This window comes from Mastomys coucha, unplaced genomic scaffold (genome assembly GCF_008632895.1).
Source record: "Mastomys coucha isolate ucsf_1 unplaced genomic scaffold, UCSF_Mcou_1 pScaffold19, whole genome shotgun sequence".
In the NCBI taxonomy this organism is placed as follows: Eukaryota; Metazoa; Chordata; class Mammalia; order Rodentia; family Muridae; genus Mastomys; species Mastomys coucha.
The window spans coordinates 4,455,790-4,470,140 of record NW_022196901.1 but is presented as its reverse complement, the minus strand read 5'-3'; the positions used below and the strand labels follow the sequence as shown (position 1 = coordinate 4,470,140).

At 38.2% G+C, this 14,351-nt stretch overlaps 1 non-coding gene across 1 annotated transcript; it reads left to right on the top strand.

The window, feature by feature from the left end:
- The first annotated feature begins 556 nt into the window (after positions 1-556).
- Positions 557-663, top strand: LOC116097650. The gene has a single exon (XR_004121495.1). It is a non-coding gene; the product is annotated as a U6 spliceosomal RNA (small nuclear RNA).
- The last annotated feature ends 13,688 nt before the right edge of the window (positions 664-14,351 follow it).

The following is a 14,351-nucleotide window of genomic DNA, read 5'->3' as shown; positions in this document are numbered from 1 at the left end:
CTCCTCAAACTATTCCACAAAATAGAAATGAAAGGTACTCCACCCAATTCATTCTACAAAGCCACAATTACTCTTATACCTAAACCATACAAAGACATAAAAAAGAATAAAACTTTAGACCAATTTCCCTTATGAATATCGATGTAAAAATACTCAATAAAATTCTTGCAAACCGAATCCAAGAATACATCAAAGCAACCATCCATCTATATCAATTAGGCTTCATCTCAGGGATGCAGGGATGGTTCAATATTCAGAAGTCCATCAACGTAATTCACTATATAAACAATCTCAAAGAAAAAGACCATATTATCATCTTATTAGATGCTGAGAAAGCATTTGACAAAATCCAACTTCCTTTTATGATAAAAGTCTTGAAAAGATCAGGAATTCAAGGCCCATACTTAAACATAGTGAAAGCAATATACAGCAAACCAGTAGCCAACATCAAACTAAATGGAGAGAAACTTGTAGCAATCCCACTAAAATCAGTGACTAGACAAGGCTGCCCACTCTCTCCCTACTTATTCAATATTGTACTTGAAGTTCTAGCAGAGTGCTCACTTTGGCAGCACATATACTAAAATTGGAACGATACAGAGAAGATTAGCATGGTCCCTGTGCAAGGATGACATGCAAATTCGTGAAGTGTTCCATATTTAAAAAAAAAAAAAAAGAAGTCCTAGCAGAGCAATTAGACAACAAAAGGAGATCAAAGGGATTGGAAAGGAAGAAGTCAATTATCACTATTTGCTGATGATATGATAGTATCCTTAAGTGACCCCCAAAATTCCACCAGAGTGCTTCTAAACCTGATAAACAACTTCAGCAAAGTAGCTGGATATAAAATTAACTCAAGCAAATTAGTGGCCTTCCTCTATACAAAGGATAAACAGGCTGAGAAGGAAATTAGGGAAACAACACCCTTCATAATAGCCACAAATAATATAAAATACCTTGGTGTGACTCTAACTAAGCAAGTAAAAGATCTGTTTGACAAAAACTTCAAGTCTCTGAAGAAGGAAATTGAAGAAGATCTCAGAAGATAGAAAGATCTCCCATACTCATGGATTGGCAGGATTCATCGTAAAAATGGCCATCTTACCGAAAGCAATCTACAGATTCAATGCAATCCACATCAAAATTCTAACTCCATTCCTCACAGACTTAGAAAAGGTAATTTGCAAAATCATCTGGGATAAAATAAAACCCAGAATAGCCAAAACTGTTCTCAACAATAAAGGAACTTCTAGTGGAATCACCATCCCAGACCTTAAGCAATTGTGATTAAAACACTCCATGGTATTGGTACAGTGACAGGTAGGTGGATCAATGGAACAGAAGTGAAGACCCAGAAATGAACCCACAAACCTATGATCTTTGACCAAGGAGCTAAAACCATCCAGTGGAAAAAAGACACTATTTTCAACAAGTGGTGCTGGCTCAACTGGCAGTTAGCATGTAGAAGAAGGCAAATTGATCCATTCTTATCTCTTTGTACAAAGATCAAGTCCAAGTGCATCAAGGACCTCCAAATAAAACCAGTTACACTCAAACTAATAGAAAAGAAAGTGGGGAAGAGCCTCAAGCACATAGGCACAGGGGAAATTTTCCTGAACAGGACACCAATAGCTCATGCTCTATGATCAAGAATCGACAAATGGGACTTCATAAAATTGCAAAGCTTCTGTAAGGCAAAAGACACTGTCAATAGGATAAAATGGCAACCAACACATTAGGAAAAGATCTTTACCAATGCTGTATCTGATAGAGGGCTAATAGCCAATATATAAAAGAACTCAAGAAGTTAGATTCCAGAGAAACAAATAACCCTATTTAAAAATGGGGTACAGAGCTAAACAAAGAATTCTCAACTGAGGAATACTGAATGGCTGAGAAGCACCTAAAGAAATGTTCAACATCCTTAGTCATCAGGGAAACGCAAATCAAAACAACCCTGAGATTACACCTCACACCAGTCAGAATGGCTAGGATAAAAAACTCAGGTGACTGCAGATGCTGGAGAGGTTGTGGAGAAAGAGGAACACTCCTTCATTGCTGGTGGGACTGCAAGCTGGAACAACCACTCTGGAAAACAATTTGGCAGTTCCTCTAGAAATTAGACATAGTACTACCAGAGGACCCAGCTATACCACTCCTGGGCATATCCCAGAAGTTGCTCCAACATGTAATGAGGATACACACTCCACTATGTTCATAGCAGTCATATTTATAATAGCCAGAAACTGGAAACAACCCAGATGTCCTTCAACAGAGGAATGGATACAGAAAGTGTGGTACATCTACACAAAGGATTACTATTCAGCTATTAAAAACAATGAATTTATGAAATTCCTGGGAAAATTGATGGACCTGAAGAATATCATCCTGAGTGAGATAACTCAATCAGAAAAGAACACACATGGTATACATTCTCTGATAAGTGGATATTAGCCTAGAAGGTCAGAATACACAAAGTACAAACCAGAAAACATAAGAAACTCAAGAAGAAGGAAGACCAAAGTGTGGATACTTCTTCCTTATTAAAAGGGGGAACAAAATACTCATGGAAGGAGTTGTAGAGACTAAATATGGAGCAGAGACAGAAGGAAGGACAATCCAGAGACTGCTCCACCTGGGAATCCTTCCCGTATTCTGTCATCAAATCTAGACACTATTGTGGATGCCAGCAAGTGCTGGATGACAGGTGCCTGATATAGCTGTGTCCCGAGAGTCTCTGACAGTACCCGACTAATACAGAAGTAGAGGCTCACAGCCATCCATTGAACTGAGTACAGTGTCCCCAATGAAGGAAGTAGAGAATGGAACCAGGGAGCTGAAGGGTTTGCAGCCCCTTAAGAGGAACAATAATATGAACTAACTAGTACCCTCAGAGCTCCCAGGGATTAAAACTCCAACCAAAGAGTACAAATGGGGGGACTAATGGCTCCAGCAGCATGCATATAGCAGAGGATGGCCAAGTCGGTCATCAATGGGAGGAGAGGACCTTGGCCCTGTGAAGGTTCTATGCCCCAGTGTAGGGGAATGCCAGGGCCAGTAATCAGGAGGGGGTGGGATGGTGAGCAGGGGGAGGGGGGAGAGGGAACAGGGGATTGTTTTACTTTTATTTTTTGAGAGGAACCTGGGAAAGGAGATATTGTAAATAAAGAAAATATCTAATAAAAAAAAACATGAAAAAAATTATCTAAAATACCTGCCTCTAGGTGAGTCTGTTTCTAGAAAGGATTATCTGATGCTAGAAGACCTTATCCCACAGTGGGCAGCATCATTGGATAGCAGCCAAGGTATGAAGTAGTAGGTAAAACAGTGTTGTTTCCCTGTCCATCTTCTCTTCCCCTGATGTGTGCATCTACTCTGTTGTTGGTGGTGCTACAATTGCTGCCATTCTTCACTCCCATTACAAACCAATTTCTTTAGCCTGCCATTTGAACTCAAGACCTGTGGCACCCCAGGATCTTCTTGGCCTCCAGTTCCAAACTAGTATTGTTATGGTACCCAGACTCAAAGGCTAAGAATCTATTGGATCCCCATCTAATCACTGCTAGTATGACAGCTATGGTTTGACTATCCAGCCTGTATCATACAATCTAGTCGACTAAACTTACCTTTGTAATCTGTGTTTATTCTGTTGGTACTGTTTCTTTGATGTAGTGGTCCTCAACCTGTCTTTTGGATGCAGTCTTTTTGGGGTGTCAAACAATGATTTCACAGGGGTCACATATCAAATCCTGCACATCATATATTTACATTATGATTCATAACAGTAGCAAAATTATAGTTATTAAGTAGCAACAAAAATAATTTTATGGTAGTGGGTCACCACAACATGATTAGCTGTATTAAAGGGTCACAGCATTAGGGAGGTTGAGAACCACCCCTCTGGAGAATCTGGACTAATATAGGCTATCAACTTATTTAAAGTCTTCTGCTGCTTTGAAACTCATATTTCTAAGAATGATGAAGATAATAGAGAATGTAAATTACTTATTTAGTAAACTATTGTTTTAGAAATGTGTTTTTTTTCTAAAGCAACTGAGTCTTGGATTATTACTTGGAATAAAGTAATAAAAACACCTAAAATGTCAACCTTTGTGTAGGGAGATTTAAAAGAAACATTTTTTTTTTCAGTTTATATGGTCTCCCAATCCTCTTAGACACAGTCCCTGAAGAACAAAATTAAAGTGAAAGACAGTGTTTTAATATCCTGGAAACAGAAATTGTTGATGGAAAAGAGGCAGCACATGCATGGTATGCTGCTGTAGCACAATATAAATGATAATTAATTATTGTTTCTGTGACTACTCATTACTGTTCAAAAGAGAAATAAGTTGTCTAAAAGCTATTTTAAAGTTAATAGAAGAAGCAAAAACATTTTAAAGCCCCACATGCAAATTCTGAGATTGACAGACAAAAATAGAAACATTTTCATATGTAATCATACAACCTTGAAGACTTTTCTCATTGTTTGGGTGATATTTCAAGAAATACATATAACATGGGTAGGACTCCAGAGTCCTAAGGTGCTTGACAACTGGAAGATATCCAAATATAAGTCAACTAGAAATTGAACTCATATTTCAAACAAACAGAAACTCTACCTGTTTTACTAAGCAGGAAATACTTGAAAACTTGAGAATTTGATATGTATAAATAATTTTTAATTTTAAGTATTTTGCTTAAAATTATAGTTTTAGAATTAAAAATAAAATTTAAAATTTCACTAAAGAACAAACAAAATTTAATTTTCCCACTAACAACGAACAAAATTTTAATACAATTACACAAATAAATTTTATCATACATCTGTTCTAAAATTATATATATGTGCAAATGTGTATATGCATTATACATACACATATAATTTAAGTTAAATTACATAAATGTTTTTGAGAATTTACTGGGAGCATGAAAGTCCTGGTTCTCACAGTTGTCTAGGAGAAGCAAGAATGTTCATCACACAGGGTGACTCTGCAAAGGAGGAAATACCTGATCTTCTATCCAGAAGGCTGGGCATTGGAGGTGATTAACAGCCTCGTGGTCATCTGTGTTCTCTGTTGGGCCAGGCTACATCCAGCTTCCATAACCAGGACAGGAGGTGGCTCTTATCAGGGGCTCCCCTAAGCTCCCACAACTAGGGTGGCTAATAGCCCAAATGACCTGTACACAGTCTATATGACTGAGTCCATGCCGGATCCGTTCTTAGGCTCTTAAGCTAACACAGGTAGCCTATCTCCAGAATCCATTTTCTTGGAAGGATTTACATGTTCTCTGAGTTGACTTTCAACGTCTTAGGCTTTTTTTTTTTTTTTTTGGACAAAGGATTGTGTGATATACTGTGTTTAAATATTCTGGCAGTCAATTACCTAGCATCAGATTCCTGAAGTTAGATCCAGCCTAACTCAGGTTGATCCAAGTTTTCATTCTCACCTCTTCAGAGACTTTGCCTCTCTAAAGCCACTATTTTTCTGTCACATCATCCTCCTGCTCAACAAGGCAGTGACTTTTAGGAGGGCAGTGCCTGAATTAGTCATTTAAATAAATATGAAATGAATGTGTTTGTTTGATATGTGCCGATTCTATCAAAATACTATTTTCTGTGTGGTCAGAACCATTTATTAACTCCTAATGATGTTATTTTAAAGTTGCTTTTTCTTAACAGAAGAGAGCTACCTTTTAAAAAGAGAGCAAGGTTTTGTTCTTATAAATTCATCTATTACTGTTAACTTTACTTGATTTATGAAAAGTACATTTAGATTTTGAGCTGCATGTAGTTCTTTGTCTAGAATTGGAGCTCCTGGAAAATGGAATTAGGGTTGAAATAGTTATACTGTAATCTCAAAAATAAAATTTATTCTAAAAATTACCACTCCTCTACATATTTTAAAAACACTGACCCAGAATTCTTAAAGAAAGAAATATCAGTGTCTTAGAATACTTGGCTAATAAATTTGAGAGCAGTATATTCTGGAAGAATAAAGGGATGGAGAAATGTGCTCTAGGAATAGAATGAGTATCATTTAGTTCAGTCTGACAAACACCTAGTGAAGTTGTGTCACAGGTAAGCCTTCAGAAGATGTACTGACTGGCTGAGGCCAGAAACACAAAAGCTCTACACTATAAATTATAAGGAAAATAAATGCCAATTAGTGTAATGGAAAAAAAAAACACATGAAACACAGAGGACAAAGTGATAATTCTAAATGGCCACCAAGTAGTGTTTTGCATAATACTCAAATATGCTGGACCTAGAGCAAAAACAGAGTTTCCAAAGCACAGGGTGGGGAGGGGGGTGGGCACTGGGGCTCGGGAAAGGACATTTCAATTAAAACATGGGAAAACACATCGACAAGAAAGCAGATGGCTTATTTAAGCAATTACTATCAGCCCATCTTGCAGAAGAGCTGTGTGTGTGTGTGTGTGTGTGTGTGTGTGTATGAGAGAGAGAGAGAGAGAGAGAGAGAGAGAGAGAGGCATACAGATAGAGAAAGAGAAACAGATAGAGACAGAGAAAGAGTGTGTGTAATGTACTGAGAAAAAACCCTTTAAAATTGATTTAAAACAAGATTTTTAGAGTTGAGACTAAATGAAACTGACATCATAAGGCTATTATAAAAAGGTCAATTCAGACTGTGTTGCTAATTTTAATTCTTTTCTTGAAACTCATTTTATTAGCACTCTATTATGCTTCTTGCTCACTTGTATTGGGGATGGATGAATGGACCAGACTATTTGAGCTTATGTGAACTATATTTTCCTTTACATGTTACTTAGCTACAGACTGACAATCTGTTAGTTAAAACACCAGATTGGGACCAGAAGTGTTTCAGATTTGGGGATTTGGAATATTTTCATGTAAATAATGATATATATTGGAGATAGGATCTAGAGCTAAAGAAGAATTTTATTGTTTTCGTTTACAACTCAAACTTAGTTTAAAGTAGATTTCATACTTTTAGTAGGCCTAATTTTTGCCATTTTGCAAGATCGGACACAGAAATATGGACACAAGGTCTGAAACTGGTACTCATAGAGTTTTGGATTTTAGAGGAGTTTGGATTTCTGATTCTCAGGATGGAGATTCTCAAACTGTCATATAATCTTTTTCTACTTCAATCCCAGCAACACTAAATGACATGAGGAGGCAACTCCATTTCAATTTCCTTGGAGTGTGGTTAATGCACATAGGCCATTTAGACCCTCACATTTTTACTTTCAAGGAATTTTGGCTATGTTAAATTATATTGAGATTATGTTGAGTTAAAATCAGAGATCTAGAAGCCAACCTACATGAATTGGAAATACATAGAGACATTTGGGTTTTGTATTCCAAGCTCTTTCTATATGGTGGACAGTCCACAGCACTGGAAAGATGGGGTCTTTTGAGCTTCTGTATGCATGTCATATTACTTTCTAGTTCTTTGACTTCAGTAGTTGAGGAGTTAATGATGTGTTAGAAGAGTCACATTTGCTTTGTCACATTATTCTGGTCTTGTACTTATTTGCACATTTGTTCACTTGTTTCTTCTGTTTTTATTTTAGGAATCTTCTTATTAGGCCTATATTTGAGGACTCAGTCCCTTGAACCCACTTAGAGAAGAGAGGAATCATTGTAAGAGCAACAATATCAAAGTCTATAAAGATACAGAAATGTGTATAAAATTGATTAAAGCCCTCTAATACATCACCAATAACCATGATGTTAAATAGGGCTAAAGTAATGTATACTATCCTTTGTAGTAAGAACCTCCCCTCTTCCCCCGAAGTCCAGAGCTGCCTTTGGGCACCATCAGACCATCATTATTCACCAAAACCCCAACCCTAAGGGGTACTACTGCCATTCTGCTCCTTCCACCCAGTTCTTTCTTTTTGGGCAAACTCTTAGCTGGTCTGCTTCCATGAAAATACTATATCCTGACCCATTCTAGGTGATCCACTGCACTCAAAGCAGTTGACACCACAGCTTGAAGGCATGCAAAGCAACTAACTGGACATATGGAGTTATACTGCACACAGGGAAACAGAAACCAAAGTCCATAGGATCCCCTGGAGAACATCTTCACACAGGACAACAGCTTGACTGTTGAAGACCAACAGTCTAAAGGCCTCCCAGGAAATCTACTGCAGACAGGGCAACAGATCAGCAGCTTCTTTGCCCCTCTGAAGAGCCCCCAGTTGGAAGGCCCCACAGGTGGCCTGATATAGTCAGGGCTGTAGGCCTACCAGGAGACCTAAAGCAACCCAGAAACAAAAGAGACAGACTCCAGACAGTGTCACTCAGACCAACAAACACCAGGGATATCCAGATAGTGAGACGCAAGCACAAGGCCATAAGTGGGCATCATCAGAACCCAGTTCTCTCAACTGCAGCAAGTCCTGAATACACCAACACACCTGAAAATCATTAATCTGTCCTAAACTCCTATCTAATGAAGATAATGGAATCCTTTAAGGAGGGTATCTATAACTCACTGAAAGAAATACAGGAAAACACAGGTAAACAGGTGAAGGAATTGAATAAAGTGATCCAAAACCTTTTAAAAGTAGAAGTAGAAACAATAAAGAAAACACAAATAGAGGTAAACCTGGAAATAGAAAACCTAGGAAAGAGGTCAGGATTTACAGATGTAAGTATCACTAACAGAATACAAGAAATAGAAGAGAGAATCTCAGGTGTAGAAGATACCATAGAAGAGATTGACACAAGTGTCAAAGAAAATTCAAAATGTAAAAACTTCCTAACCCAAAGCATTCAGGAAATTCAGGACACAATGAAAAGACCAAATCTAAGAATAATTGGAAAAGAGGAAACAGAAGAATCCCAGCTCAAAGGACCTGGAAATACCTTCAACAAAATCATAGAAGAAAACTTCCCCAACCTACAGAAAGAGATGGCCATCAAGGAACAAGGAGCCTGTAGAACACCAAATAAATGGGAGCAGAGAAGAGCATCCTTTGCCACACAATAACAAAACACTAAACGCACAGAACAAAGAAAGAATATTGAAAGCTGCAAGGTAAAAAGGGCCAAGTAAGATACAAAGGTAGACCAATCAGAATTATACCAGACTTCTCAACAGAGACTATGAAGGCCAGAAGAACCTGGTCAGAGGTCATGCAGACTGTAAGAGAACACAAATGCCTGCCCAGCAAAACTCTCAATAAACATAGATGGAGAAAACAAAATATTCCATGACAAAATCAAATTCAAACAGTATCTATCTACCAATTCAACCCCACAGAAGAACCTAGAAGGAAAACACCAACACGGGAAGGTACATACACCAAAGAAAAGACAAGATATTAAGAATCTCACAACAAAGCCAAAAAGAGAGAGCCACAGTACAGAAAGCCACCTATAAAAACAAATATAACAGGAACTAACAGTCATCTGTCTTTAATACCTCTCAGTATTAATGGATTCAAGTCGTCCATAAAAAAAACATAAGCTAACAGACTGGATATACAAGCAAACAAGACACAGCATTTTGCTCCATACAAGAAACAAACCTCCATAACAAAGACAGATACTATCTCAGAGTAAAAGGATGGAAAAAGCTATTCCAAGCAAATGGTACCAGAAAACAAGCTGGAGTTGCCATCCTAATATCTAATAAAATAGACCTGCAACCAAAAGTTATCAAGAGTCATGAGGAAGGACACTCATATTCATCAAGGGGAAATTTTACCAAGAGAGAGTCTTAGTTCTGAAATCTATGTCCCAAATGCAAGAGCACCCACATTCATAAAAGAAATTTTCCTAAAGTTCAAAACACACATTGAACCTCACACAATAATAGTGGGAGACTTTAACACCCCACTCTCACCAATGGACAGGTCACTGAAACAGAAACTAAACAGAGACACAGTGAAACTAAGAGAGTTTATGAATCAAATGGATTTAACAGATATCTATAGAACATTTCACACTAAAACAAAAGAATTCACCTTCTTCTCAGTATGTACCTTTTCTAAAATCAATCATATAATTGGTCACGAAACAGCCCTCATCAGATAGAAGATTGAAATAATCCCATGCATCCTATCAGATCACCATGGCCTAAGGCTGGTCTTCAATAACAGCAAAAACAACAGAAAGCCCACATACACCTGGAAACCGAACAACTCTCTACTCAATGATAACTTGGTCAGGGAAGAAATAAAGAAAGAAATTAAGGACTTCCTGAATTTAATGAAAATGTTGATACATCACCCACAAACTTATGAGACACAATGAAAGTGGTACTAAAAGGAAAAGTCATAGCACAAAGTGCCCTGGTAAAGAAACTGGAGAGATTTTTACACCAACAAAAGCACACATGAGAGCTCCAGAACAAAAGAAAGCAGACACACCCAAGAATAGCAAATGGCAGGAAATAGTCAAACTCATGGCAGAAAGAAAATCAACCAAATAGAAACAAAGAGAACAATAAAAAGTATCAACAAAACCAAAAGCTGGTTCTTTGAGAGAATTAATAAGATAGATAAACCCCTAGCCAAACTAACTAAAGGGCCCAGAGGCAGTATCCAAATTAACATAATCAGAAAAGAAAAGGGAGACATAACAACAGAAACGGAGGGAATGAAAAAAAACATCAGATCCTACTATTAAAGCTTATACTCAACTAAACTGGAAAATCTAAATGAAATGGATGGTTTCGTAGAAAGATACTACATACCAAAGTTAAATCAAGAGCGGGTAAACTATCTAGACAGGCCCATATCACACAAGGAAATAGAAGCCATTAGACCCCCCCCCCAAAAAAAAAAGCCCAGGGCCAGATGGATTTAGTGTAGCATTCTATCAGAACTTCAAAGAAGACCTGATACCAATATTCCTCAAACTAGTCCAAAAAAATAGAAACAGAAGGAACACTGCTTAACTCATTCAATGAACCCACAATTACTCTGACACCTAAACCACACAAGGACCAAGCCACAAAAGAGAACTTCAGACCAACGTCACTTATGAATATCGATGAAAATATGCACAATAAAATTCTTGCAACCTGAAACCAAAAATGCATCAAAAACATCATTCACCAGGATCAAGTAGGCTTCATCCCAGGGATGCAAGATTGGTTCAATATGTGAAAATCCATTAATCTAAACCACTATATAAACAAATTCAAAGAAAAAAATCACAAGATCATGTTCTTAGATTCAGAAAAAGTATTTGACAAAATACAACATCACTTCATGTTAAAAGTATTAGAGAGACCAGGAATTCAAGGCCCATACCTAAACATAATAAAGCAATTTACTGAAAACCAACAGTCAATATCAAATTAAATGGAGACCTAATTGAAGCAATCTCAGTGAAATGGGGGACAAGACAACGATGTCCACTCTCCCCATATTTATTCAATATAGTGCTTGAAATGCTAGCTAGAACAATAAGACAACAAAAAGAGATCAAGTGGATACAAATTGGAAAAGAAGAAATAAAGGTATCACTATTTGCAGATGATATAATAGTACACATAATCCACCCCAAATATTCTACCAGACTTCTTCAGCTGATAAACAACTTCAGCAAAGTGGCTGGATATAAAATTAACTCAAATAAATCAGTAGCCTTCCTTTATACAAATGATAAACAGACTGAGAAAGAAATTAGGGAAACAACTCCCTTCACAATAGACACAAATAATATAAAATATCTTGGGATAACTCTAACCAAACAAGTGAAAGACCTATATGACAATAACTTCAAGTTTCTCAAAAAAGAAATAAAAGATTTCAGAAAATAGAGAAATCTCCCATGTTCATTGATTGGCACAATTAACATAGTAAAAATGGCGATTCTACCAAAGGCAATCTACAGATTCAATAAAATCCCCATCAAAATCCCAACACAATTCTTCAAAGAATTGGAAAGAGTGATTCTCAAATTCATCTGGAAAGGCAAAAAACCCAGAATAGTAAAAACAATTCTTAATAAAAGAATGGTCAGGGAATTGCTATCCCAAACCTCAATCTCTACTACAGAGCAATAGTGATATAATCTTTATGGTATTGGCAAAGAGACAGACATGTCGATCAATGGAATAGATTTGAAGACCCAGAAGTAAAACCACACACTTACAGACCCACTTGATTTTTGACAAGAAAGCCAGAAATATACAATGGAAAAAGAAAGCATCTTCAATAAGTGGTGCTTGTCTAACTGGCTGTCTGTATGTAGAAAAAAGAAAATAGACCCATATGTGTCACCTTGCACAAAGCTCAAGTTCAAGTGGATCAAAGACTCAACATAAAACCAGATACATTGAATCTAATAGAAGAGAAAGTGGGGAAGAGCCTTGAACTCATTGGCACAGGGGGAAATATCCTAAACAGAACTCCAATGGTTCATGCTCTAAGATCAAGAATTGATAAATAGGACCTCATGAAACTGGAAAGCTTCGATAAGGCAAAGGACATAGTCACTAAGACTAATCAGCAATCTACAGATTGGGAAAAACATCTTCATTAATCCCACATCTGATATTCAAAATATATAAGGAACTCAAGAAGCTAACCACTAAAAAACCAAACAGCCCAGTTTAGTATAGAACTAAACTGAGATTTCACAACAGAAGAATATTGAATGGCTGAGAAGCACTTAAAGAAATGTTCAGATCCTTAGTGATCAGAGAAATGCAAACAAAACAACCCTGAGATTTCACCTCACACCAATCAGAATGGCTAAGATAAAAACCGCAGGTGGAAAACGAGGAAAACTCCTCCATTGCTGGTGGGTTTGCAAACTGGTACAACCACTCCGGAAATCCATCTGGAGGTTCTGCAGAAAATTGGAAATAGATCTACCTCAAAACCCAGCTATACCACTCGAGAATATACCCAAAAGATGCCCACCATGCCACAGGGGCACATCTTCCACTATGGTCATAGCAGCCTTGTTTGTGATAGCTAGAAACTGGAAACAACCCAGATGTTTCACGACAAATGAATGGATATAGACTATGTGGTTCATTTACACAGTGAAATACTTCTCAGCTATTAAGAATGAGGACATCCTGTGTTTTGCAGGAAATAGTTGGAGCTAGAAAAAATATTATCCTGAGTGAGGTAACTCAGACCCAAAAGGACATACATGGTATTTACTCACTAATAAGTGGATATTAACCTCCCAAAAGTACAGAATAACCACGATACAGTTCACAGAACTTAAAAAGGTAAACAAGCTGATGGGCCCAAGTGAAGATGGTTCAGTCCCACTTAGGAGGGAGAAGAAAGCAATCACAAGGGCAGAGGGGTTGAAGGACCTAAGAGGGAAAAGGGACAGGGCAGGGGGTGGGGAAGAGGGGAAACATGGTCTGGTTTTGGGTAGGGGAAAAGGACTGATCTCCTGAGGGCCAGCAGAAAGAATGAGAACAGGCAACCTAGGGAAGAGGGACCCAACAGAATGTACCAGAGACCTGGGAGGTGAAAGACTCTCAGGACTCAAACTGAGAGAGTTTAGATGAAATGTCCTACAGTGGGGAGAAGGAACTAATAGATCCTACCTCCAGCCAGAAGACAGGGCATCAAGTGAGGGAGGGGGTGGCCATCCCGTAGTCAATACTCTCACCTATATTTTTTCCTGTCTGAAAGAACTACAGGGATGGAAACTGAGAGAAGCCTGAGGAAAAGAAGGTCCAGGGACAGGCCCAAAGTGGGATCCAGCTCAAAGGGAGTCCCCAAGACCTGACCTTATTATAGAGGCTATGGAGCATTCAAAAAAAGGGACCTATCATGACTGCCCCCTGAAAGACCCAACAAGCAGCTGAAAGAGTCAGATTGCAGATATTTGTACCCAACCAATTGACAGAAGCTACTGACCTCTGTGGTTGAATTAGGAGAAAGCTGGAAGACACTGAGGAGGAGGGCAACCCTGTAGGAGGACCAGCAGTCTCAATTAACCTGGACCCTCGAGATCTCTCAGACACTGGATCTCCAACCAGGCAGGATCTACCAACTGAAATGAGGCCCCCAAAACACATATACAGCAGATGACTGTCAGGTCTGTGTTCAATCAGAGATGATGCACCTAACCCTCAAGAGACTGGAGGCCCCAGAAAGTTTAGAGGCCAGGTTGGGTGGGAGTTGGGGGATGGGGACATCTTTGTGGTGTCAAAGGGGTGGGGAGGAGTTACAGCATGTGGAACAGTTGGAGGGTTGACCTGGGCAGGGGTTGGGGGCAGTGGGATAAAATCTAGAGTGTAAAGGAAGAAAGAAAGGAAGGAAGGAAGAAAAGATCTCATAATATTGAGAAAGTTGAACACAAAGTCAGATAGAAGGGGAATAAAATAAAGTATAAGAACTTTGTTTTGAAAAAGAGAAAATAA